The sequence below is a fragment of the Dipodomys merriami genome, unplaced genomic scaffold (assembly GCF_024711535.1).
Source record: "Dipodomys merriami isolate MVZ:Mamm:240054 unplaced genomic scaffold, mDipMer1.0.p SCAF_97, whole genome shotgun sequence".
In the NCBI taxonomy this organism is placed as follows: Eukaryota; Metazoa; Chordata; class Mammalia; order Rodentia; family Heteromyidae; genus Dipodomys; species Dipodomys merriami.
In genome coordinates, this window is record NW_027206590.1 from 4,876,730 (window position 1) to 4,901,819 (window position 25,090).

Here is a 25,090-nt window from a genome sequence, read left to right on the forward strand (position 1 = left end):
TGGGCTGCCCTTCCCCAGTGGCTTCCTGTGGGTCCCAATCCAACTCCAGAAACCCAAGCAGTTGCCTTTTTAGGCCATAATCGAGCAGGACACACCAGAGGCTAAATTAGGACTCTCAGGAAATGATGAAACTGAAAGTAAAGTTGACCAAAAACCTCTTCTTTCAACCCAAAATGCAATTCCTTGATTATCTGCCTTCCACACCTCTCCCTAAGCATCCACTCAGGTTTTCTATTCCTCCCAGTGCTCCCTAAGAACTCCCTCTTCCCTTCTTCTGTTTCTGCCTTTAGTTTATTTGTGTTTATACAGAAAACAAGCTGCTGGCATGCTGAAGACTATGTACACTGCTAAGCCAAGTGTCTAGTGGAGACACTAGGAGCCTTTCTATTCCTAGACAACCAAGACTAATATAAAATCCTCCAAGGCCAAGTTCAAGGCTGAGAGCCTTCAAGGCATCATACTTGTCATGAAGCTACAGCCTAACAAAGCACTCTGTTCTCTCACTCCTGGTGATAATTTCATATTCATTTTACAAATGAGAAAAATGAGGCTCACACAGGTCATAAAACCCAGCTTCGAAGTCAGCCACGTAGCATCGATGTGCGGTGCGGTGCAGTTTCCACTTGAACTGCCTTTCCAGTGAGGTCACCAGGGTTAAGAGAAGAAAACATGGATCTCTCCAGTTAGGCAGACAGTAGCTTGTCTCCTCCTACGATGGCTTGCAACTTAACTTACTGAACTGAAGTAAGAAGATGGTAGTATAACTTTGGGTCTGACTTTAGTGTTCTGTAATCCTGGTGCTCCAGAAGTTGGACTACCCGTTACCAATGGCCTGAACATGCCAAGACTTGAATTCAGAGACCCCCAGCCACCTCCACTGTTTCTGTATGGATGTTCTATCTTATACCATCTCTCACCTTTACAACTGCTATGGAGAAAACAGCTTTCCTCACTTCCACCACAATGCTCTATCCCAACTAGCAGCCCAGAGAGACATGGAGCCAGTAGACCATGAGCCAAAATAAATCTTATTCCTTTAAGATGTTTATATCAAGTATCAGTCTCAGGATGAAGAGCTGACTAACACAGACCAGAAGGCCAAGTGGAGCTGAATCACTGGATATGTGTGAGCAGACCCCATTTCTGTTTCATTCCCACCTTTATCCATGAGAACATAGATGAACGGGTGTCTCTTCCTTGCAGCTGTTGGTTTTGAGTTGAGTGAAATCGGGGCCTAAATCCCGCTTTAAGGAAAGTTAAGCAGTGGCTGCGACAATCTTCAAACCCATCGGCTTCAATTATGTGATCAACTAAACCATACTGAGGATCAACATACAAAAACCATTTAAAAGATACCAAGGTGCCAAGGGATTTATTATGTAGAGGAACAACAGCACCCACTAGCAGATGTGTTCATCTAGACCACACAGTACAGCGTCAACAGAAAGCAATTTCACGGTGTGCTTCTGTCCCTAGGTGCTGTCCCAATACCAAGTGCAAAAGGCACCCATTATATAGATATGCTGCTGTATGGGTCAATGTGATCTTTGACCTGGGCCAAAGTCTCTAGACTCACCTGTAAAGGCAAATAAAATCTATGTTGTATTCCCTATTTCAAAGGCTGTTTGACTGAACATGCACACAGCAATGAGACAGGTAACCTGTCACTATGAATACTAGCTCCACTAAGGAAGAGCCCTGTCCACAAGCCCTGTCAATAACTGGCTCTCACACAGACTCGGTGAGGAGAGAAGAGGAACCAAGCAACTTACAAAGGGAACAAAGAGAAAAAGGAACTCAAGTGAAAATGTGGAGACTCAGAGGAGAGGAGTATCATGGCTGTGACTTTTAAGCTGAATTTTTAAAGCTGGGTAGAATACTGACAGGAGAGGAGGAAAGATGGTTGGAAAGGAGTCTAGGCCAGGGAAGGGCAGTGAGATTCAACATGTAGAAACAGAGCATAGAGGTTCGTAAATTACACAGAAAATGATGACAGTTAGAGTGCTGTTTTTCACCATCAGCACTGTGAACACTTGGGGGTCAGTAAGGCTGTTGTATGGAGCTCTCCTGCACATTGTAAGACATTTCGCAACATGGTACCACTCTGCCCCCAGCATGACATACCAAAGGGGGACTGAGGGGCAAAAGTGCCCCAGGTGAGTTGAATACTTGTGCTTTGGTAAACCTTTTCCCCGTTCTAAAACATCCAGGCCAACCAAATCTCTCTAATAAAACAGAAATCTGACTGGTGGTGTAGCTCAGCTGTAGAATGCTGCCTAGAAAATGGGAGGTCCTGGGTTCAATCCACAACACACACACACACACACACACACACACACACACACACACACACACACACACACACACACACACACACACACACACACACACACACACACGGGAATACACAACTCTCTACTTGAAGGGTCATTTAAAATTATCTGCCAAGGAAAACATTTTACAATTGCTATGAATGTAATTTTGAATAGTTAATAAACACAGGCACAGTGGTACACACCTGTAAATCTTGAGGCAATCTGGGCTATACTTATCTCCAAAAAAGGGGGGGGAGGGAGCAAAAGGAAGTCCTCAGGAGAAAATTATTCCAGGACCAAAACAATAACCAATATAGATGACACCGTACCCAAGAAATAAGTACCACTTGTAATAAGACTGAATCTTAAGGGCTCTGACCTAGATCTGACCAGCTGGATTGTACTTTAAAGATTTAGTAGTACTAGGCTTATCTAGTACGCACCTGTGTTTGGTCCCTAGCACCACAAATGAATAGGTGGATAAATACCCTAAAAATCCTGATTTAAAAGACAACCTGGGCCAAAAAAAAGGCTGATATGGTGATATGGCACCTCCAACACTCAGAACTTCCACAGCTCAACCTGTAGTTCAAAAACAAAAGGCTCAGCAACATCACACAGTGATGACAAGTAATAGAAAGCAGACAAAGTCAGGTTTGGGGATGAGGGTGGATCAGGGCTGCTCTTATGACTGTGCTAGCTCACGCCATCCTGGGAAATCCACCAAATAGCATATTTTTGTCTTCCTCCCCCAGGATACCAGCTGACTACTCCCCGCCCAGCCTTCTCCTCCACACTCTCCCCAGCATTTCTAAGCATCTTTCAGAAAGCCATCTATATACACCTGCAGTAGCAGGAGCAGCTTTCTTGGAAAATAAACTGCTCATCTAGCTACTTGGAGACCTCTTGGAGGCTTCCAAAAGGCCAGGACCCCAACAAGAGGAAGAAGCCCTTACATCTCAGCTCAAATGGTTCCTAATGCAGCAAAAAGATGCCTGGATCCATATTCCTCCCCTCTGGCCTCTGTACTCATCTTCACAACAGTGACCAAACAGCAGAACTGTAATTACTTGAACTTTTATTTGATAACAGCAATCTGCCTCCATCATCTTGATTCCAAATGTCTACACAGGATGCCTGTCCCAGAGCAGATGCTCAGGTACAGTTTTCCATAAGGATGGCTAGATTCGTAAAGAAGCAAAGATAAGGAAGGAGTAAATGGGGAAGATTTCTAAAAGGCTGAAAAATCCCCTCCAGCTGTGCAAAGAGGGCCTGAGGGGCAGAGCCACCTAATCTATTAGGAAAATTAAACTATTCTTGGGCTGATTTTTATACCCTCAAAACAAAAAGGAGGGCTGAGAAGGTGGCTCAGTGGTAGAGCACTTGCCTTGCATGCATGAGGCCCTGGGTTCGATTCCTCAGCACCACATAAGCAAAAAGAAAAAAGCCGGAAGTGGTGCTGTGGCTCGAGTGGTAGAGCGCTAGCCTTGAGCTGAAGAGCTGAGGGACAGCGCCCAAGCCCAGAGTTCAGGCCCCACGACCAGACCCAAAAAAAAAAAACAAAAAATAAAAAATAAAAAAAGGAAAATAGAGAGGCTTCAGCATGTAAGGAGATATAAGAGTGAAGGTAGGGAGTGGTGGGGGGTGGGAGATGGGAAGGGGTAGGAAGCAGAAACAAAGGAGGAGGCAACAATGCTTGATAAGAATTGTACTCATTATCTTGCCCATGTAATTGTAACCCCTCTGTACAGTATTTTCGTAACTAAAAAACAAAACGAAAAAGTGAAGGTAATTCATTAGCCCCCAAGAAGCTGTGCATAGGATTTAACCAATTCAGTTTTATAGAAGCTTTTGGTTCCCCCAACTTATCAAAGTGTTAGCATCTACCACTTATTACCAGACCAACATAAAAGAAAGGACAGCTAATAGCCTCTACTCTCCTTGGAATGCCAAAAGACATGGAGCGTGCCTTACACCTGCTGAACAGCACTGCAGCCACTGGCCTTTGATAGTAACTTTCAACGAGAAGGTAGTACTCGAAAATCCCACCATTGGGACACTTGCAAATCACAAGATAAATGCTTCTAAGACACTGATGGGGTGGAATGGGAATAGCTCTGGGGCCAGACAGACTTGGGCTTGAGTTCTAACATCTCACATCCCTGCTTAGAGTTCCTGGGATTTTGAACAAGTTGTTCAATTTAGATGAGGGGGAAAAAATACTTGCTATTAGAAGAGCTGCAACTCAGGTTCTGAAATATAACATGATACTTCCCATCCCTCTACCTTGCCTGCCTGACCTAGTGAGCCCCATCCTTTCCAGGAATAACATCTGGGGCCAGGCCCCAACCCCTGCTCCCTACCCTCCTGTAGCCACCATGCACACTAAGGCAGTGAGAGCCTACAAAGGAAAACCTGCAAATGTTCACCCAATCCAGCCTGACGCTCAGGTATATAACTTAGGAAAAAGACTGGTCAGGGAAAACTCTGGTCTGACAGGATGTACCCAAGGGATGTGGCAGCAGAGCTGGACTGGCCAGATGTGAGCTAACCTCCCAGGCTTCCACTTGCCCACCTGCAAGATGTCCTTTGTGGGCCAGAGCTGCTCCCAAGACTCTAGAAAGACAATGAACTTCGCAGCATACACACCAGAGCTGCACAGCAGCTATCCACAGGTAGGGTCTGTGAAGGAGGTCCTTCTGACCCAGGACCAGCCTTACGGAAGCCCCTCCACCCTCCACAGGCACTCACTGTCCCCAGGCTGGGATGAGGTGGCTGCCCAGAGCCCAGAAGGAAGAAGCTGCTGAGGAATGGGAGGGCAGCACGCAGACCCCTTTCCTCCCCACCTCAGGAATGTTGTTTGCTTACAGAAGAAGCTGGGGCTTGTTTCCATTAGCAGTATTCCAACCCAAGCCCAAGCTGATGCTCAGAAGATAAGGAAACCAGACCAAAGACAGGCCAGAGAGGAATTTAGCCTTTAGCACCAAAGCCCAGGCCCTCTCCTCCGCTGCCCTTCCCTCCTCAAAGGCCACTGGGAACTGTCTTGTGACTTGAGGGACTAGGGAAGAGGTGCACGTGTGAGTATCTGCCTGAAAGGCTCAAAGCTGGGCCTGTGGTGATAAACATATACAGTTTTTTCTGCCAATAAAAAAAAAATGTGTTTTTTGTAAGCCATCAGAATTTCATGTGTAGATTCCCATCTCCTACACAAGAACCAAAGCCCCGGATCTTATCAGCCATTTAGGAATTTGGACTTTATTCTAGGGGGCGGCAACATCATCAAATGTGTATTTTAAAAGAAGCACCCTCACTAATCTCACTAAAGGGGGTGGTGGGCAGCCAGTAGTTGGAAAGTACCAGGGTGGAGGTTGATGACAGAGAGAGGCAGCTAGCTGCCTATTCAGACCAAGCAGAAAGAGACTGCCTTAGAGACAAATACAGCCAGGCTTCACCCTCTGTCCTCTGACCAAAAAGAGCCTCAGTCATCGCATCCCAAGGAAGAAACAGAAGCATTTCAGGGCTCCAGGGCCACTGCTTCTACAGCATCAGGCACAGACCTCACGCAGCATCTGTCTTCTCCACTCCCAAATCAGTCTGTTAGATTCAGAGCCTCAACAGACAGCATTTCTAAACAAATCAACCAATTAATCAGCAGAAGTCAGCCCTGCCACTCACACTAGCAAGACAACCTGCCCTAAAGACAAGCTGCTGACTGTTTGGGAAGTACAGCCAGGCCATGCACCATCTTCCCAGGAACCCTCCTCTGCCAGAGGTCCTCCACCCCAGCCAGCAGGGCTGCCTCCCTCCAGTGTAGCCTTTGATCAGGCTGCCCCAGAGAATAGCTAGACGTCCCTTCTCTTCAAGTTATCCGCTGCCAGATTCTCCAAGCCAGAGGCACCAAATGCCACCTCACCCAGAGGCTTTCCCTAACACTGTGGTGCAGAATGCTCACCCCTGGCCTCTTCCCTCTAAGCCAGTACAATCTGCCTCATGCTAGGACATCTGCTTCTCTGCCTGTCTCCCCATGTCCCTTAGAACTCCTGGACTATACACCTGCCCCTCTGGCTGGAGTGTTGCCTGAGTTCCAGGCCCTGCATAGAACCATACACACCACCTCCAATTCCACTGATGCTATTGGAAGGACCTAAACTGTTCAAAATGCTTGGAAGTGTCTTCTGGGAAAGAATCTGGGCTTTGGAGGGAGAGGGAGAATGACTTTCCAAGGGTAACCCCACACACACACATAATATCCTCAGGTCTAATGTCTCCAGGAAGAAAGGAGGAAAGGGGAGAGGTGGGGGGGGCGGGGAAGGGGGGAGCCTAAACAACAGGTTGGGCAGCTTTTATCCAAAGCTAAGAGGCCAGACAGGCAGGCAGACCTGGGACTGGATCTGCAGATAAGTCATCTACAGTGGACCCTGGCTTTGCTTTTAATTGGTTCAATATTTGCACAGTGAGATCACTCAAGAGCCTCACCTGGCTGGTAATGAGCTTCCACTCAGCTTCCACTGTGGAGAGAAGCAAGTTATCCCAGACAGGAGTAGCGCCCCTCCCAAGCTATCCACTGTGAGGGGCAGCCATCCCTCCCTCAGCTCCCAACTTAGACTCACCGGTCTCCCTCCTGTCACATGTGGAGCTGCTCACCAACCATGCCCTTCTGCAGACAGCCTCCCCCCAGCCTGCCAGGCACTGCCCACACAGTGCGGGGGCAGCTCAGCCCTTCAGACTCCCGCAGCGGGCCTGTTCCTTCCCTCTGGTTCTGCTGATAGAATGGTTTTTCCCTCCTTAGACATGTGAGCACAGTTTGCTGAAACTCAATGCAGAAAAATAACCATACTCAAAAGATTTAATTATATGTCCGCCATCTAACTGCAAAAAGGAAAGATGCCGGTGTTCGGCATCCTAGTGAAGGCTGCTGAGAAATGCAACCCATGATCAGAAATTAGACAATTTCAGAAATCAGACGCTTCCTAAAGGCCACTCAGCCCAAAACCTGCCAGAATGACCAGCAGCATGTTATTCTCTTAGTGATATACAAATCATGTTTCTTTTCCTTTTCTTTTTTGGCTATACTGGGAACTCAAATCTAGAGCGTTGTGCATGCTGGCCTAGTCAATTGTCCCACCACTAAGCTGCATGCACCAGCCCCTAAGTAATTTTTTTCTTTTTTTTTTTTTTTTTTTTTTTGGTCTGGTCGTGGGGCCTGAACTCTGGGCCTAGGCGCTGTCCCTCAGCTCTTCAGCTCAAGGCTAGCGCTCTACCACCTAAGCCACAGCGCCACTTCCGGCTTTTTTCTTTTTGCTTATGTGGTGCTGAGGAATCGAACCCAGGGCCCCAGGCATGCAAGGCAAGCGCTCTACCACTGAGCCACCTCCCCAGCCCTTTTTTTTTATTTTTTAACTGAATCACATAGCCACTGTCCTCATAAATAACCTTGCTGCCTCTGCTCCTAAAGGGCTGAGAGCCATAAAGCAGGGTAGGCTCTGACCCATAGTGACCCAGAGCAATATGGAGTGTCCAATTTTCTCAAAGCGAGAAACTCCAGTGATAGAGTCCAACAAATTCTCTCCACTTGTTAAATGACTAATATTAAACCTAGTAATCTGTATCTTTCAGTCCAGACATCAGCGTGACTGTCTGGTGGTTCATTCTTCCCTAGCAAGCCAGATGTCAAAGGTCAAAATGGGCCAAAGTCCCCCTGTGACCACCCAGAATCCCCGTCACTATCTTCAGACTCCTCCACCTTACTGCTGGCTCTGCCCACTGCACACTAATCTAGTTCTGTTTCTAGAAGACACATGACTGGCCAGGAGTCAACAACCATCTTTCTGAATTGACCCAGCCATCAGTCATTTGGGTGGACTCTGGTAAGCAGTTTCATCCCTGAAAAGGTGAGACCTTGCAAGTGGGAATTGGCCCTTGGCCTTTCTTCTCAGAGATGTCTTACAAAGAACCAGACCCGAGGTCCAATCCTCCACTTAATAAAACACGCTTTACCAGGCTGACCTGGCCCTGTGGATCTCAGTTTCTCCCTTGTAAAAGGAAGACAATCCCAGCTACCCCAGAACAGCTGTGAAGAACACTAGCTAGACAAGGACTAGCGCATGGTGGCCCTGGCTGACAGCACTGTCCCTGCCCCCTTCCCTGAAAGGCCATTGTGAGGATTCAGGCCACTAGAGCAGTGCTTGGTGGCGCCCCGGGCAGGCAAGCCCTCCCCCAATCTTGGCCCCTTGTCTTAAGATGTCTGTGTCATGGCTGAGCTCACAATGAGTCAGTCAGACGCTGCCCTCACGGCCCACTTCAGAACCTTGAAGTCACATCCTGCCTAACCCAACAACTCAAGAAGATTTATTCCACCTCAGGAATGCAGCTATTTCCCAGAATGTTCTGGGAAGGGCCCCATTTATAGGCTAGGATGCAGTGGTGGAAGATGGAGAAACCTCAGCTCAGCTCAGACCTGCAGGAAGAAATTGCACAGAGCCAGTGCTGCAAGAGGCACGAGAGAGCCTCATCCTGGGCATTCCTATGCTGTTTAATGTCAAAGCACAGAAGAAAATACAAGCAGGAGCTGGTGGTTCACACATGTCATCCTTGCTACTCAGGAGGCTGAGATCTGAGGAGCACAGTTTAAAGCCAGCCAGGAAAGTCCATGAGGCACCAAAATGCTGGAAGTAGAGCTGTTATTGCTTAAGAGGTAGAGCACTAGACAAGCAAAAAAGCCAAGATTGGGCTAGGAAGGTGGCTCAATGGTAGAGTGCTTTTCTTGCATGCATGAGACCCTGGGTTTGATTCCTCAGCACCACATAAGCAGAAAAAGCCAGAAGTGATGCTGTGGCTCAAGTGATAGAGTGCTAGCCTTGAGCTGAAGAGCTGAGGAATAGCACTCAGGCCCAGAGTTCAGGCCCCATGACTAACCAAAAAAAAAAAAAAAAAAGCAGGGTGCCGGTGGTTCACGCCTGTAATCCTAGCTATTCAGGAGGCTGAGATCTGAGGATCATGGTTCAAAGCCAGCCCAGGCAAGAAAGTCCATGAAACTCTTATCTCCAATAAACCACCAGAAAACCGGAAGTGGCATTGTAGCTCAAGTGGTAGAGCGCTAGCCTTGAGCTGAAGAGTTGAGGAACAGCACTCAGGCCCAGAGTTCAAGCCCCATGACTGACAAAAAAATAAAGCCAAGACAGATCCAAAGTTTAATGTTTAGTCTCAGCACCAGAAAAAAAGTGTGTGTGTGCGTGTATATACATACATATTACATATATATGTCTCATATATATAATTTAATTTTAAAATTTTTATCACAGTGTAGACATATCAAACAAAGGCTTCAGGAAAGGATGTCTACAATGCTAGGCATTGATATTTTCCATCCAACTGTAATTTCTTTTCTTAAAATACTGGTTGTCACTCACTGAAGTAACTTCATAGCCTACCAAGTCTCAGCTAACAATCTGAAAAACACCCACCAACCTGTCTTCACTGGGCAGGAGACCCTAACTGGTTGAGGGACAGGCCTGAAGTCATACCTTGAGTTAGGCCAAGCCAGAACTCAAGCCCAAAGCCAAAGGGGTGGTCTCTGTGGATCCAACCTGCAGCAGTAACCTAACACCTGCTAGACACATGTGTCTCACTCACATTCAAGCGGTGGAGTCCAAGGAGTCAAGTTGTTAGATCTTGCTGACTTTGAAAGCCAAGGCAGGTGTCACAGGGCACCTTAAGTGAGAGACTCAGAGGCTCAGGGAGGTAAACTTGTCTAGATATAGGGGCTTCTGGAACATCCTTTATAAGTCAGGAAGAAGTCCAGATGGAAGAAAACATGACAAAAAGAAGAGTCTAAAATAACAACAGACTAAATCTAAAGCTATAATAAGAACATCAGTGCTTCAATCTCCAGCCCAGCCTCATGCTGATGAGACATCCAGAAGTGATAGGATAGTGAAGGCTAATTCTAGAGATCAGATGAAGCCAAATGCTGGTGGTTCACACCTGTACAACTCAGGAGGCTGAGATCTGAGGATTGCAGTTCAAAGCCAACCCAGGCAGGAAAGTCTCTGTCTCTGTCTCTGTCTCTCTGTCTCTCTCTCTCTCTCTCTGTCTGTGTGTGTGTCTCTCACATGCACCACACACGCACACATGCGCGCACACGTGCACGCACACACGCATACACACACATACGCGCGCGCGCACACACGCGCACACACACACACACACACACACACACACACACACACACACACACAGTTAAAGTTCTCCAGAATTTTAGCCGGGTGCTGGTGGTTTATACCTGTAATCCTAGCTATTTAAGAGGCTGAGATCTGAAGATCATGGTTCAAAGCCAGCCCAGGGAGGAAAGTGCATGAGACTCTTATCTCCAATTAACCACTAGAAAACCAGAAGTGGCACTGTGGCTCAAAGACGTAAAGTCCTAGCCTTGAGCAAAAGAGCTCAGGGACAGCACCCAGGCCCCGAATTCAAGCCCCATGACCAACCACAAAAAAATAACAAGAGAGAAAGATCAGGTAGGAGGGAGACACTATCCTTGGGTGTGCTCCAGGAGGAGCTCCATATTTTTATATCCCAGGAGTGGCAGAACCTAATTCTGCAATGAACAGGCACAATAGGAATGTCCGCATCCCCAAACTCCACATTAATACACACAACCTTCGTCAGGAAAGTCTAGGCATCATTTCTCTAAGTCAGTGAACAAGGCCCTCTTTGAGAATGTGCCTACCACTTTAGAAGGCTAATAGAGATCCTGAAGTACATACAGTCCACAGATTGAGGAGCCCAGAGGGACAAGCAGGGTTTCACCAAGAAGCCTTTAGAGGCATGGGACAGAGAGGTAAGCATTTTTTCCTGGCTGCTGTAGCGGAGGGGGGTGGAGGGAACTGTTCTGTTTGCTCTCTCCCATCATTCCCATCTGTTGGTTCTGTTCTCACCTGAGCCGGCACAGTGTACAGAAGGCACAGAGAACACAGCTAAACTTTGTGGAGAAGCTGAGATGGGTGAGCTGCATCCCAAACCCTTTGCCTCTGGGAAAAGTAATCAAATAGAGGCCATGAGGTGAAGATGAAATGCATGTTTCAGGCTGGGAATGTGGCTTAGTAGAACATAGCTTGTCTAGCATGCATGAAGCCATGGGTTCGATTCCTCAGTACCACATATACAGAAAGAGCCAGAAGTGGCGCTGTGGCTCAAGTGGTAGATTGCTAGCCTTGAGCAAAAGCAGCTCAGAAACAGTGCCTAGGCCCTGCATTCAAGCCTCAGGACTGGAAAAATATAAATAACTTTTTTAAATGCATGTTTCAAACTTTCAAAAACAATTAACTTACAGTTCCTAGAGAGGGTTGCATAGCACCCTTGTTTGAAAGCAGGCCAACCCCAGATGTCCTTGAGCAGGGAGCCTGGCTGGCAAGGATGACCTCACCATGTCCTTCACCAGAACCTACCTGCTGCTGATTTTACCACCTGTAGGAGTTGTTCCTCAGTCAGAACCAAAGTCTAGATGCAAAGTGACCAAGGCTATACCAGAGAGAAAGAAGAAGCAGTGGCCTAACCAGGATGAGTGTTAGATTCTCATTGGATAAGGGACTCTGGGTGAGTTATATAATCATTCTGAACCTCCCTTTCTCTAAGCTGTAAAATGAACGTTAGGAAGCTCACTTCATGGGGCAATGTGGCCATTAAGAACCACTCATGCCTAGTTCTTGGTTCTTTTCAGAGTGATGACCCTTAAACAAAGCAGCCAGGTAGGTGAAGCAGAGGAAACTAAAATCCAGGATGTGTGCAAAACTTGGTGCCAGTGTCTGCACTCTGCGATCTCATCCAGGGCTGTGGGACTTACATATAACCATCCTGCTCCCTGCCTGAGGATGAATGAGGCAGCAGATGCTCATAGAGCATCCAGCAAGGCTCCAGGGAAACAGCAGCTGTGATGTGGTCCGGGAAGGTAGAGAACAGAGGTGCACACCCCCTACCAGCCCCTAAAGTAGAACTGTCTTCCGGGTTGATGCTCACCACCTCCCCACCCACCCCCAAACACACATACTTCCACTCTTCCAAGATGAAGTGTGTAGGGAGGGAAGGAAGGTCATCTCCCTACAGCTGCCCCTCCCAGCCGTCTCAGGAAGAATCACAGAGAGCAGTCAGGAATTTAATGAGCCTGTGACTCTCAGCCAACCACAACCAATCCGGAATGTCCCAGGTTCTCAGGCACAATAAAGCTGACAGGGTAAAGCCAGGAAGAGCCTTTGAGTCTTTGAGTTCAGGCCCCCATCCCTGATCTCTGCTCGGGTCCTCAACAGAGGATCACATTCTTCAAATTCTTGTCTGAAAGCCAGAAGAAAGCGGGTGGGCGGTCTTGAGAAAGGGGGCTCTAGAATTCCAACCTAAAGGTAATTAAAGCCTGGGACTTGTTTAAAGAGGAAAAGATACAGCTCTCTTTCACACACTGCTCTTCCACGAGTATGAGACTGCAGGTCTGCACACACAGGGCCTGGACCACAGTCCCCAGTGTCCTCACAAGGAAGACAGGAGGACTCCAAGACAAACCGTCCCTGCACCTCAGGGCAGTCCAGTGCTTCCTGTGACATGAGGTCTGAGGTTCTAGTCAGACAAGCCCAGAACTACCTACAAGCAGAGCTGAAGGAAGATGTAGAAGATGTGGCGGCAACTGCAGGGAGCAACATGAAAGTGATGAGGCCCTGATTTCTGGCAGCAAGAAACTTACCAAAATGACACATTTTCCCTGAACACTTGGCGCCATACAGCCTTCTTCTCCTCCTCACCCAGGGACAGGGAAGAGTGGGGGGGTGGCAGGTCTGCCTGGGGCAGAAGGCAGGCTGAGAACAACAGACTGATAGGCTTGGAGGGAGATGGCATGGGAAGACTGAGGAAGAACAGCAAAAGCCAGGTTTCCCACCAGATTCAAGCTGACCACACCTCCTCCTGTGGGCTGCTTGACAAGACTCAAAAGCAACAGAGAGGGCTGGAGCTTACACCTGGCAGCCAGCAAGTAACTGTGACTGGGACGGCCACTGCTGAAGCTGTATATAAGAACACAAACATGGACAAAAGCCCAGTCTCACATATGCTACCCCTGGAGTGGCCAAAGTGATTCGAGAAGGCAGGAAAGAAAGTAAGAAAAGATGAAGAGAATAACTGAAAAGGAGCAGAATAGGAAGGACCTGAGATCTTTCTCTCGCTGGCTGGGGTTCTTGGGCGTCTCAACATTCCTGCTCTAAAATGGGAGCGTGACACTGCCACCCTCTTAAGGGTATAGATGTAACTTATTTATAATAATCCTGGATTCTGGGGCTGGGAAGGTGGCTCAGTGGTAGAGCGCTTGCCTTGCATGCCTGAGGCCCTGGGTTCGATTCCTCAGCACCACATAAGCAAAAAGAAAAAAGCCGGAAGTGGTAGAGCGCTAGCCTTGAGCTGAAGAGCTGAGGGACAATGCCCAGGCCCAGAGTTCAGACCCTATAACCGGACCCAAAAAAAAAAAAGAAAATCCTGGATTCTTTATATATAAAGTGACATAAAAATAGATTAAAATTGGTTTTACTAGGTAAAAATAGATAACTTCTCACTGTGCTGGGCAAATTACATAACTAAAATGGACAGTGAATAATAAACGTCAAGCTTCTCAGAGCATCAATACCACATCTGATATTTCTTCTCATCCTATAGATGAGGAAAACTAAAGCTCAAAACTTGGGAGGAAGAAGATCAGGACAGAGTGCCTGCCTATTTAAATAAATAGTAGACCATGTACTACATGGTGGCTAAGGCTCAGAAACCATCTACCCAAGTGACCGAGTTGAGAGGGAAGGGCTGTTGCCCATGACAGAGGGCCCACCATGGAGCGAGAGTCATGGAGGCCACATGTGAGCAAGATGGAGGCCAGTACTAGGATATTACTATGGCATCACAGAGGTTTGGGAAGGGAGTGGTGGCTCAGGTAAAGCACTCACCAAAGGGAGCTTTCAGCTTTAACTACACCCAGCTACGCTTTGGCCAGCCACAGGGATTTTAAGTTCATAGTCTTGCACCAGTTTTCTGCTCTTGACAAATATGTTTGTGGCTCACCAGAGGAGAGACCATCTCTAAGAACACTTGGCCCGGGAGTACTGGGCAAACAGCAAAGCCACTGGCAGCCCCACCACTAATGTGCTATGATCAGGCCAGGTGATGGGCTCACACCTGTAATCCTAGCTACTCAGGAGGCTGAGATCTGAGGACCAAGGCTGGAAGCCAACCCAGCCAGGGACATGAGACTCACTATCTCCAATTAACCACCAAAAGCTGGAAGTGGAACTGTGGCTCAAAGCACTAGCCTTGAGCACAAAAGCTCAGGGACATCACTCAGGCCCTGAGTTCAAGTACCAGGACCAGCACACACACACGCGCGCGCACACACACACACACACACACACACACACACACACACACACACACACACACACACACACACACACACACACACACACACACACACACACACACACACACACACAAATCAAAGTACTATAATCAGAAGTGGACCCAAGGGGAGGACCTGGCAGTGACCGGAGTCCTCCATGACACTGGGCAGAGATCCATCCTCCAGCTCCCTAGAGAACACAGAGCCATGGGATAGTTTTATATGAGACAGAGTAGAGAGAGAGTAGATGGTGTCCCCATGTACCCCAGCTGGCCTCCAATTCCCAGCCTTTCTGTCTTTTGAATCCTAGGGATTACAGGCTCATGACAGCTGCCCAGCTAAAGACATGGAGTTTATTAACAGTTTACAGGTGTTTAAAAACAAAGAAAAAAAAAGTACACCAGTGGCTCATGCCTGTAATCCTAGCTACTCTGGAAGCTAGAATCTGAGGATTATGGTTCAAAGCCAGCTTGCACAGGAAAGTCCATGAGACTCTTATTGCCAATTAACAACCAAACACCCAGTAGAGTTGTGGCTCAAGTGGTAGAGCACTAGCCTTGAACAAAAAAAAGCTTAGGGACAGTGTTCAGGCCCTGAGTTCAAGCCCAGAACAGGAAGAAACAACAACAACAACAAAACCTAAGGATCAAAGCAGTTAAATAAACAACTAGTAAGAAGTATATAGGAGCCAGGCACCAGTGGCTCATTCCTGTAACCTTAGCTACTCAGGAGGCAGACATGAAGATTGTGGTTCAAAGCCAGCCCTGGCAGGAAAGCCCATAAGACTCTTATCTCCAATTAACCACCAGAAAGTGGTGCTGAGGCTCAGGTGGTAGAGCACTCATCTTGAGCTGAAGAGCTAAGGGACTGCGCTTAGGCTGAGATCAAGCCCACGACAGACCAAAAACAAAGAAAAAGAAGAAGTAAACAGGAGGAACTGGGAATGTGGCTTACTGGTAGCCTAGCATACATGAAGCCCTGAGTTTGATTCCTCAGTACCACACAATCAGAAAAGGCCAAAGTGGTGCTGTGGCTCAAGTGGGGCTGTGGCTAGCCTTGAGCAACAGAGAGGCTCAGAGACAGAGCCCAGCCCCTGAGTTCAAGCCCCAGGACCAGAAAAAAAAAAGTATGCAGGAGGGGCTGGGAATGTGGCTTAAGTGGTAGACTGCTTACCTAGCAGGCATGAAGCTCTGGGTTTGACTCCTCAGTACTACATAAAACAGAAAAGGCCAGAAGTGCACTGTGGCTAAGTGGTAGAGTGCTAACCTTGAGCAAAAGAAGCTCAGAGACAGAGCCCAGGCCCTGAATTCAAGGCTCAGAACTGGCAAAAAAAAAAAAAAAAAAGAATATACAGGAGGGCTCATTCTCCCAGACCTAGAATACCCCTGGGGATTATAGCATCCTCTACCCCTAATTTCTCTGTTATGGCCTGAATTATGCTCCTACATACACAAACTGACATCTTAACTCCCAATGTGACCACAAAAGAACCTAATTAAGGCCATGGTGAAGTCTTTGGAGTAGGTCCTTCAATGACGGGTGTTAAGGACCCAGTCAAGAACAGAGGAAAACCAGGAGGAGACAAAGAGAAGATGGCCACCAAGGAGACTTCGTTCAAGACACCAACATCATTTTTTTTTTTTTTTTTTTTTTTTGTCGGTCGTGGGGCTTGAACTCTGGGCCTGGGCGCTGTCCCTCAGCTCTTCAGCTCAAGGCGAGCGCTCTACCACTTGAGCTACAGCGCCACTTCCGGTTTTCTGGTGGTTTATTGGAGATAGGAGTCTCATGGTCTTTCTTAAGAGCCCGGGCTGGCTTTGAACCGCGATCCTCAGATCTCAGCCTCCTGAGTAGCTAGGATTACAGGCGTGAGCCACCAGCGCCCGGCTTACCAACATCATTTTTGAGCATCCATCTGTGCTGAGCTACCAGTCTGTGGCACTTTGTTATGGTAGCAAACTTACCACACTGTTACCGGAGTTTAGATCGCCTCAGCACATAATTAAAGGATGACCTGCCACGGTGAGCAGGTCCACTGGCTTATACGCTGCAGAGACTTCAGGGGTTTTACTCAAGGCTATATCCCCAGAACCTTACAAATAAACTGGATAAAAATGGAATTTCCATTCAATTGCTGCCTCTAAAACCATCCATCCCCCTACACATCCCAGCTCCTCCATTCTCTCTATTCTATCTCTCCCTCCTCCAATAAAATAGCTAGTATAAATGCAAAGATAATCTTTAGCCTATAGTCACCAAATAGTAGTATAAACAAGGTGATGGGAAATAGATAAAAAGATACACAGACATCCTCACCTTAACTAAAGGGAGCATCACAGCCCACTAAGTGCTGAAATCCTCAAATTAAGCATTCTTAGTACTGATTTTTAAATCAATGTGTGAAAAATAAAGTTGTGTTATATTTGGCTTTTGTTATTGTTTGTGACAAACTTCAAACCCTAGAGACCTGGTACTGACCCAAATCTACACTGCAGATCAGAGAGGGGCACTGGCAGTGAGCATTGCCCACAGCACCCACAGCCCTTGATAACGCCTGGGCAGCCCCAGCCCCTTCATCCCTCCACGGGGCAGGTGGTAACAAGCTTTGGGATTGTTACCAAGCAACTACAGGTTCCACTCACTCCTGCTCTCTAAGGCAGTGGGGCAGACTGCACGCAGATTGACTTGAGTTGGAGCTGGGACCGGGGAACAAGGGTTGTGGAAAGCCAGAGAGAAGGAAGCCATTTCTCTGGAATGAAAGAAAACACCTGAGCCCGCCAATTCTTGCATTCCAGTCTCTAGCCCCTTGGCACCCGTCTCCCCTTTGCCTAGCCCACCCCACCTGCAACTTACTCCTTTGCTACAAAAGTTGACTGCTCAAAGCAGCCACTAGGACTCTGAGCTTCCTTTTTACAACAAAACCAATATGTTGCAACTTATTGCTACATTTCTTGTACAATCTCCAGGAGGCAGAAGCTACAGGAGAGCCCAAGTGGCCTAGCAGTGATAGCCCACTCTACCTCCTTTTCCCCCTCTCCCTCCAGCTCTTTTACCTGCTCAGACCCTCAGCTCCCTCCTACTTCTGTGGCACTCAGTGCGGATGCCAGCTATTTCCTGAGCCTCCCTGTAGACAGGTTCTTTGAGAACTTTCTCCTCCCTCATCTCCTCCAGATGGCGTTTCTAGTTTCTGGCCCAGGCCTTGTAACTGCACCAACACAATTAGGGGCTTGGTGGGGGTGGGAGGCAGCAGGTTGAAAAGCCTTCCTCCACAAAGCCCAGAAAACCTCCTAGTTCCGGGTTCCTAAGCTTTCTCACCACTAATGAATGACAGAGTGGTTTTACCTGTTTTCCACTGACTCAACTGGGTAAGAAGGCTGCCCATGTCTCCTGTCTCCTTGGCCGGATCTCACAGCCATAACACCAGGAGGGCAGCTTCTGTGTCCCGTGTCCCTGGTCCCAGACGGGAGCCCCTAGAAGACAGGGCCAGGCCATCTCAGGCCTGGACCAACAGGCTATCTCTGGCCAAGACCTCCCACCGATGCTCAGGAGACACTTGTTGAATGAGTGAATGTCCAAGAGTCAATAAAACCGATGGAACTTTCTGGAAATGTAAACAATGGTTCTTCTCCTCTGTGGACCATAACATGACCATTAAACCACCCATTGTGGAGATTGTTGCGACACAGGAAACTTCAGATTACAGTACTACATGAATAAATCAGAACACAGTTTCCATTCCACTTACAATTTTGTAAAATAAGTGAATATGGGCAGAAAACCTAGAAAAATGCAGACAGTGGATGGGGTGAGGGGCAACTTGCTTCTGGCCAACTTTGTGGTTATACTTGTATTATAAACAACTCACCCCCTGTCTTTTCATTTTGCTTTGTTTTACTTTAAAAAGAGAACTGATTCCCCTTAACAATCACGCCTCTCTTGATATTCCACAGAAAATTTCATCCCAACTCCTTGACTGGGGAATATGTCTGGTTACAGCAGGGTGCAGGCAGAATTCCTAGTTAAAGACCTGGGAGTGGAGTCCCCAACCTCCATACTTCCCAGGAAATGGCGCGAGGAAGCAAGCCTCAAAGGGCTACTTGGGCTGTGCAGGGACCAGGGTGCTAGGGAAAAGACCTTTTACCAGCCCCAGGTTGACTCACGGGGGCTTGGTCAACCTGAATCACCCTTGAACAAAGCTTCACCAGAGTCTGAATGACTGAACAAGGTCCCAGCCCTGCTCCTTAAACATGCCATATGGGGGCTGGGAAGGTGGCTCAGTGGTAGAATGCTTGCCTTGCATGCAAGAGGCTCTGTTCAACTCCTCAGCACCATATAAACCGAAAAAGCCAGAAGTGGTTCTGTGGCTCAAGTGGTAGAACACTAGCCTTGAGCTGAAGAGCTGCAGGACAACGCCTAGGCCCAGAGTTCAAGATCCATAATTGACCAAAAAAAAAAAAAAAAATTCCATATATGGTCTCCACTTTGCAATCAGAAGCCCCTCCTCTAAGCAGCCCTCCTAAGACTCCCAAGACCCCCAGCTCCCCACATCTGTGCCTGTTGGGAGACTGTCAACTCATATAAACAAGGTCCCATCCCCTAACCTTGATACTCCTAGCACCTAAACCTGGCACTTGGTCTTGTGCACGGAGAAAGTTTTAAGGAGTGCTCACTGAATGACCAAGGGTTTGACAGGAGGACAGATAGGAAAAGCAGGAATGTGCCAGGCACTGGCCCACACCTGTAATCCTAGCTACTCAGGATGAGTATCAAGGTTCAAAGGCAGCCCAGGCAGGAAAACTCCTAAGACTCTTATTTCCAATTAATACCCAGAAAACTGGAAGTGGCTCAAAGCAATAGAGTGCTAGCCTTGAGTGGAAAAAGCTCAGGGGCAGCACCCAGGCCCTGAGTTCAAGCCCCACAACCAACAGTAAAAAGAGAAAAAAAAAAAAAGACGAAGAAGAAGAAAGAAAAGAAACGCAAGAATGCAAGAATTGTCAAATGCACAGATAGGAAGGAGAGCCTGCTAGTCAAGATGGTGAGAGTTCCCAAAGGACACCATCAGGGGCTCAATAGCAAACAAGTCATTCTGGGCCCAAATTCATGCCACAACCAAGATCTTTCACCAGTCCTCTCAGAACCAGCTGCACTGGGTAGCCAGCCAACAATGGACTGGGAGGCCCCATTCTGCCACAACCCAAAGCATGGCCCCTTTAAGGAATTCTCAGCCACTAGACAGGAAGAAGGCCACAGGGACCACTCCACCCTCACTGCAGGTGAGGAAATGCAAGTACAGTGGGGTTGTTTGCAAGGCCACACTGGGGATGGACAGAGACCCCAAGTCTGAATCTATGCACACTAACCTTGTCAGCAAAATGAGATGAGTTCCCAACTTGTGGGAAGGAGGAAAGATGTCTATGAGACGGTCCACATGAAAGCATTAGCATGGGCCTGGCATATAGAGGCATTTGATAAAACTTAATTTTTATTGTTATTATAAAGGTATTGTAAGCCGGGCGCTGGTGGCTCACGCCTGTAATCCTAGCTATTCAGGAGGCTGAGATCTGAGGATTGCGGTTCAAAGCCAGCCCGGGCAAGAAAGACCATGAGACTCCTATCTCCAATAAACCACCAGAAAACCGGAAGTGGCGCTGTAGCTCAAGTGGTAGAGCGCTCGCCTTGAGCTGAAGAGCTGAGGGACAGCGCCCAGGCCCAGAGTTCAAGCCCCACGACTGACAAAAAAAAAAAAAAAGGTATTGTACAGGGGGAGGGGGGGGTTAACAGTTAAAAACGTAACTGTTATTTGCAGAACTAGACCTTCATCCAGCTCTCCTCCTTTCTTTCTCCAGCCCTTTCCTGCTTCTCTCTGGGCAGGAAGAGCCTCTAAGATGCAGGTTCAAGATTCTAGGAAGCTCCCAAAAACATGGACCTGCCTTGTGTCACCAATGTCACAGGGTAAGCTCCTTGGTGACAGGGCAAGGATGGGGTCTAAGCCCTTCACCACCTATGAAATCCCACGAGGGCAGGGCAAAAAACAGGAACTCAGCGAGTCCCCTGTGTTCACTACATGGTCTAGAAATTTGAGGGCAATATCCCTTATACTCAACAGTTGGCTCTGAAATATTCAACATCAGGACGAGGATGTAGCTCAGTCTGAAAGTTTTAGCATACTATAGCCTGGGTTGAAAACTAAAAGTTCAAAATCTTTAAAAAAACTTTGAAACATCTCCCTACTAGCAACTTTGTCACCCCAGATTCCCAAGCAAGGCGACACTTGTGATTTGGTAAAAGGGAGCAAGGCACTCACCAGCCCTTGGCTGCCAGGGCCTCTCACTCCACACAAGCTTAAGCAAAAATACCAGGGGACTTCAGCCCCTTCATGCAACAAGGACGAAGGGCCAACTCTGTGCCAGAGCCCAGGTGGCAGCCAGGGAGAGGTCATAAAAAGGATAGCTTTTGACTCCCAGGTCTCATGCTCCAGTGAGCCCTAATACTGCCCCCCATTCCAGTCTGGTTAGATTAAGTCACTCAAACTGTTCCAATGCCCTGTTCTTCGTGTTTATCAGACAGGAAGCTGCCTTCTCCAGCCCAGTGACTTCATGTGCAACACAGGAAACACAGCCCCTTTTGAACATAGACGACTAAATAAGGGTGTCTACTGCTTTGTAACCTTTTTTCTTTCTTTCTTTTTCTTCTTTCCAGCTGGTCCTGGGGCTTGAATGAAGGGCCTGGGCATTTTTTGCTCAAAGCTACTAGCACAGTACCACCTAAGCCACAGCTCCACTTCTGGTTTTTTGGTGGTTAACTAGAGGCAGAGTCCCATGGACTTTCAAGCCCAGGCTGGTTTTAAACCTTGATCCTCAGATCCTCTGCCTCCTGAATAATTAGGATTCCAGGTTTGAACCGCCAGTGCCCAGCTCCATTTTTTTTTAATGCTTTAACTAGCTTAGAACAGAGCCAACAAGTTGAGTGGTATTGTACAGCAGGAAGAATGTCTCTGACCTCAAAACTCAGCACAGTGCTCAGGAAGCTCCTGACAGATTCAGGTTCCTTCCTACAGCATCTTAGCCACAACACCTTGTTAAAAAGACAACTTTGCTAGAGAAATGTAAAATCTTTACAATCAAGCATGCATTTCCTTCCTACTGCCTCAGAATGATGTTGATAACAATATAAAGAAAAAAGGCCAGGTGCTGGTGGCTCACTGTATACTCCTAGCTACTCGGGAGGCTGCTCTCTGGCAATCATGGTTCAAAGCCAGCCCTGGCAGAAAAGTCCCAGTGAGACTCCAATTACCCACTCAAAAACTGGAAGTGGCAATCCTTTTCCGGTTCATAAGCGTGATGATTGGGCTCTCACGTGCTTGCGTGATATGTGCCTCCATCTAAACCTTGTTATGACGTGGGCACATTCCCCGTCTGACGTGAAAAAAAAAAAAAAAAAAAAAAACTGGAAGTGGCACTATGGCTCAAGTGGTAGAGCGCTAGCCTTGAGCACAAAGAGATTCAAGGACAGCTCCCAGGCCCTGAGTTCAAGCCCCACAACCTAAAGAAAAGAAAAAGGGACAGAACACAAGGACTGGACCGTTTCACACACATTCATACTCCTAAGAAAGTGTCCATATTGTTTATGGGGACACTGAGGCTCACAGTAGGAAAAAAGCAGTCTATCTAATCCTAAAATCCTGCTTTGGTCCCTCTACCACAGGTTTTACATGGAAAAATACAACAAATTCATCATCCAAAACTCTAAATTGAGTTAAAATTACTAGAAATCCAGACCAGCTGAAGAACAGCAGATGCCAGTGTGGCTTTCTGAATGGCCCACCCTGCCGCCTGGCAATACCCCATGGGAAATACTGACTTTCTGAGCTGTGGGAACCTTCAGCCCAAGGGCCCCACCCTACTGGAAGAAGTTCAGAGAAACTCAAATACCTCCCCCATTCTTTAAACTAGTGCCCCCCCCCTCCCAAAGAATAAGAGAATGGAAGGAGATTTCTGAGTAAAGATTAAAAGAGCTGAGTTTGTGTTGCTTGGCTAAGCCATGCATGAAGGCAGAACAAAGGGGGTAAGTGCCCAAGTTTAAACTCACGTCTTAAATGAAGTCTCCTGACTTGGAGGGAAAGGCTCCAGGCTGAGTGAGCCAGGAGCCCAAGTTTTCTACTAACTCATGGAATAAGCCTGAGCTAAGCACCGCACCACGTGGAGAAACAACTTCTCTTATTTTTCCTTTCTTCTTTCCAGGTGGGAGACTGGGACTTGATCTCGATACATGACACATTGGCTCACTGGTTAGCACTCTACCAACTGAGCCATGCCTCCAACTCCTCCAGCTCAAACACTCCACAATTCTGACCATATTCAGTAGGGAGGATTTTTATTGTTGTTAATGGACAGATGGAAAGGAAACCTAGGGCTGTGGCTCGGTGGCACGGTGGTAGAAAACCTGTCTAACATGTGCAATGTCCTAGTTCTATCCCCTGAACAAAAAAGGATGGGAGGGAGGGAGAAAAGAAAGGAGGGCAGAGAGGAAGGGAAAAGAAAAAAAGAGAAGAGAAAATTTTAAGGCTTAACTTCCAAAAACATGTCCTTTTGGTCAGTGACAACCTACAGCTGCCTCAACACATTAACCATCATCAGGACCTTGAGGTCCTCTGAGAGACCACAGGGGAACTTCCTTCACCCTCTACATAGGCTGCAGTTCAACATGTCCCACAGGAAACCACCTCCTTTGTAGCAATAGTAACTTCCTTCCGGAAGGCTCTGCGAGCTCCAGAATCCCTCCACCACAGCAGCAAGGTTCCTGGGGATTGGGGCTGAGATGAAGATAGCAGCAGAGGACGCCAGTAGCCTAACACGGCCCACGTGCCTGTGCTTAATCACCTCAGGCTTGACAGCTTTCAAGTCTCAAAATCTTCTTCCAGCAGAAGCCAGCCTTGGTTCCAAGATTCTTATCAGACCAAGTGAGCAGCATCCTTGGGCCCATCAGGTGGACACTGGAGCACATATATGCCCTCAGCCTTCACACCACCTGCCCAGGTGGTAGTAGATCCATTTGAGAGGCAGGCTCATTGTGTGTTCTGGTGTGACTCTTTATGCTGCCTGGCCAGGGGGAGGACCTGCTCAGGACCCTGCTGGGTCTTCCATTGGCCTCGCTGGGGAAAGGGGCCAAGAGAACCAGGAGAAGAGCCATGGGCACAGACAGGACCTGAGCCAGCCAAAGCTAACCGACTTCTTGGAGGATGGGGTTAAGGTCTTCAAGTCACAACAATGTCTCTCCAATCATATTTTCTCAGGAATTTGGGCTTTTCCACTGTTAATACATAAAAACCACAGGCTGGATGTCTGAATGGAGTGGGAAGGAGCAAGAACGGGAGAGTAAGCACAATGATCTTAAGTAAAAAGCAAAGCGACCCAAGGGAAGGTCTAGTTTAGCCTCTGGTCAGGCTGGGCTCCCCAGGACAGAAAAACACATGATCTGGACACAAGCAAACTCTGGCCAGAGGGCATCCTGACACATCTTCCAGGAGTGAGACTGAGCTCCTGCACCCACAAAGCAGTCAGCCGCCATTTCTCAGGAAAACAGAGTGGACCAGAGTAGACATTTGTCTAAGGGATTACTCTTTTTTTTTTTTTTTTTGGTATTGGGGATCGAACCCAGGACGTTGCACTTGCTAGGCAAGTGCTTTGCCACTGAGCTACATCCCAACCCAAGGGATTACTCTTGTGACAATGTGACATCATGAAGAAAACAGCACCCAGAGCATTTCAATGCACAAAGAGCAAGTTAGCCCTTTTTTAAGACTTTTGTCCTAAGTAAACTGTACAGGATGGTACATCTATATCCCAGCACTCAGGAGACAGAGACAGGAGAGAGGAAGGTTCCAGCCAGTCTGAGTTATATAGCAATATCCTGTCTAAAAAAAGAAAAAAAAAAAAGCAAAAGGGACATCAGGTTTTGGAAAATAAAAGGGGGGATGGTAGCAACATGCATACTACTTTGTGTCTAATTTTGTTTTTCCCTTTTCTCCTTAAAACTACCTTGGCAAACATGATAGATGACAGGCAGGCAGGCAGGCAGATAAGCAGATAGATAGATGAGCCTCAGTTTTTAAAGGCTGGTGAGGACTTCCACTGTACAGCCTTAGGGAAATTAATTTGACCTTTGAATGGACAGTTAGCTTGTTTCCTGCCGTTTCTTTGACAATGAATATTCTCAGATATTTCCTTTTCCACAGTTGAGTTTATCTGTGGGATACATTCCTAGAATGCAGTCAGGAACTGTGCTTTGACAGATACTGCTAAATTGCCTTCTTTTCTTTTCTTTTTGTTTGTTTGTTTGCTAGTCCTGGGGGTTGAACTCA

The 25,090-nt window shown here is 47.5% G+C and overlaps 1 protein-coding gene and 1 non-coding gene across 2 annotated transcripts in view; one reads left to right on the forward strand and one right to left on the reverse strand.

Annotated features, from left to right (window-relative positions):
* Positions 1-25,090, reverse strand: part of LOC138821988 (myosin-9) — a 94,665-nt gene that overhangs the window by 65,395 nt on the left and 4,180 nt on the right. The window lies entirely within an intron of this gene.
* Positions 22,047-22,151, forward strand: LOC138821993 (small nucleolar RNA U13). The gene has a single exon (XR_011370286.1). It is a non-coding gene; the product is annotated as a small nucleolar RNA U13 (small nucleolar RNA).